A 3,281-nucleotide genomic window follows, 5' to 3' on the forward strand; every position below is an offset into this window, starting at 1 on the left:
CTTGATTAGCATGTTTTTGAAGTGTTTTCCAAGTCTAAAACTATATTTGGATGAATTTTAGAGTTATTTTCATAATAAACCTCATCCCAAAGTGATAATTTCGATTTTTAAAATAATTATTTTGAATATAATTATCCCAAAAGCCTAATTATCTACAATTTTTAAATATTATCAGCTTATTTGTTTTAATCCCATGCAACAAATATCACTTTAAGAAAAATACTTAACCGATCACAAAAATTCATTTAATTAATTTTAATCATGAACTAATCAAAATTAATTTCAATTAATCACACGCGACCAGCTTCACCCCCATACAATGCATGCAGACTGTGAAATCATGATCTTGTGAGATCTTTCAATCCAACGATCCGATTTAGGAATCAGGCATACCGTCGCGACTGTTAGAATTGAATGATTTAATGCATGTAATACAACATTGATTTTTGGGTATTTAGAATGGTCATTTCAGTCATCTTCCAAAATTAAATTATGGATGCAAAATCAAGTGTCTACAGCTTAGGCTTCAGTTCCTCCTTCTGAGGCCATTCCTGCTAAAGAGGGTACTCCTATGAAGGGAGGCATCATTGTGGAGTCCACCCCTATTTCTGCTAAGCCTACTACTCCCCCAAAGGGAGCCACTTCCCCGATGATGACTCAGGCTAAAAGTGCCCCTCCAATTACTCCTCCACCCATCATTTCTGCTAGTGACCCTTTTGCTGACCTTTCTTGGGCCATCAAGGATGGGTCCTCATTAGTTGTCACCCTGTCCTCGATTCCTACCTCTACCACCCAAGGGCCCAATGCTGACTTATCTCCTGATGAGGGCTCTAAGGGGATTCTTAAGGATTCTGACGATGAGCCAGTTATGAAGACACGGGTATCTGATTCCAATTAGGCTTCTGATGATAAGCACAGGGTGGAGGCTATGGGTAAGTATTTCTCAATCTCTGTTGTATCTTTTTTTTTCTTCATTACTTGTCATTCCTTGCACATTCTCTAATTTGCCTTGCATGTTACCCTTGTCATGCAGTCATGGATGTTTATGAGGAGCTTAAGGTTGCAGCAATTCCTACAGAGCCCACAACCCCCATTCCTACCGGTCCCAATGTTTGGACATATGCCCTTTAAATCCTATTGAATGATGTTATGTATGACATTATGTATGATATTATTTTGTGATTAATAAAGTTGTTTTATCATATAGTCTATGAGATGCATAGTATGTGATTTATCTGATTTAGTCACAGAAGGTATAAATCACAAGTTCTTTGTAAACTCATAATTTTACTTCGTAGTTAGTGATGAAATTGGGCATTTCATCTGCGAACACTATAACATATCAACTAAGATGATTTGTCTTGATCATGGAACCGGATACTTCTAGTTGATATGTTGATATGTTTTAAGTTTTAAGACATATTGCATTGGAATGCTGTGAGATTTATTATTCTACTAACGACACAAATGAATAATAAATCTCACGACTTCTATTTACATGAACTTTCATTCCTGAGAGAATAATGAACCTGATCATGAAGTGTAGGTTGCTTTGATATATCACGAGTGAGATCTAAAGTCATGATCAAAATCTCAGTATGTTGGGCAGCCACATTTAATGTTGAAGGAACATATATTCTCAAGATGGAATTCATAATCTCTCAATGGAGATATAAAATATTCCCTTGAGATAAATTTAATGGGTTTGGTTATTCAGAGTATTAGGCCTAACCACTTTAGTAAAAAGTTACTAAAGTATATATTTATGAAATTGGATTTCATAAATATATGATCAATAACTTAAAGGATTAAACCAGTACTTAGGGATTAAGATGTAGTAATCTTCAAAGTGGCAGTCAACATTCATGACTTTGTATTATTAGGAATATTTTAATGAAGGGGTTGAATGTATAGTAAAGTCTTGGGAAATAATTTATTAATAAGGTCTAGAGTGCAATTAAATTTATATAGTGATATTAAATATAATTAATGGTAATTTTGGGCTTATCAAGAGTTGATAGAAAGGCCCAAAACCCATTGGAGCTACTGTCTTATTTGTCCCTTTTGGTCTCACTCCAAGCCACATACTAAAGCCCAATTGGAATGGCCCAAAAGGCTAGCCCAATTAGATAATCAGTCATATATAAGGAGAGAAACATACAAAATTTTGTAATGTATGAAAATGATTTGTATGTGAGTGTAAGCCACTCTCTCTCTTATTCTCCCTTGAGCACATACATATAAACTGATTGAGAGACCACACTTCTTGGGCATAAGTGGAATTGGAATGAAGATTAAAAGTGTTCCCAAGTACTTCTAATCTTTGGTTTTGAATTTCACTGCACCAAGGTACGCTCTCTTATTCTTAAATTCTGAAATTCACATAGTACATGTTATCAATTGTGAATGAAATAGATCCATTAATTTTCCACTACGTATGTTTTGTATGCAATACAAACTATGTTTTTCCTACAATTGGTATTAGAGCGGTCTTCAATTTTGAATTTGTTTAACATGTTTTGTGAGTTTTGGAATCAAAGATAGTAATTTCATGATGTTAGAGGATTCTACGATCAATTTTCTGCATGGTTATTGAAACTATTCTTTGATAAAAACTGATATTGATGTTATAATGTTGTTTAAGTTTGATACTAAGTACTTTAGATTGAACTTTAAGGTTATAGCATCAATGAAATTTAGATTTTGATCTCAAACTCAATCTATTATGTTCATATGATGGTAGTTTGTTCATGAAATACTGTTGAAAATTGTTTGGTGAAAATTCTGGAAAATTCAGTTTCACAAGCTTCAATAGATTGAGAATCACTTTCGATCAATCGAGTAGGACAGAAACTTTTTGGAAGATTTCATCACATATTTTGATCAATTGAAATTCATTTTGGATCGATCGAATGTTCCTTTTCGATCAATCGACTAGCAGTCGAGAGTCGATAAAACTAGACAAAAAGTTTGTGATGATTTTCTTTAAATTTTCGATTGGTCGAGAATTGTTTTCGATCAATCAAATGATCTTTTTCGATCAATCAAGTAGCAATCGATTCTTGTAGAAAGTTTGTTAAGATTTTCTTCAACATTTCAATCGATCAAGGGATACATTCGATCGATCGAAAGCTGTGAATTTTGAATTTTCACTAAGTGTTTTCACATTTAAAAGTGCAAGGCTATGTGTGATGAGATTATACATGATTTCTAATTAAAACCTTTCTTTTAAAATATCTAGTGGGAGAGAGATACAAGGGTTGGATCTCACGGCCTCCATT

Source organism: Quercus lobata, chromosome 1 (genome assembly GCF_001633185.2).
Source record: "Quercus lobata isolate SW786 chromosome 1, ValleyOak3.0 Primary Assembly, whole genome shotgun sequence".
Classification (NCBI taxonomy): Eukaryota; Viridiplantae; Streptophyta; class Magnoliopsida; order Fagales; family Fagaceae; genus Quercus; species Quercus lobata.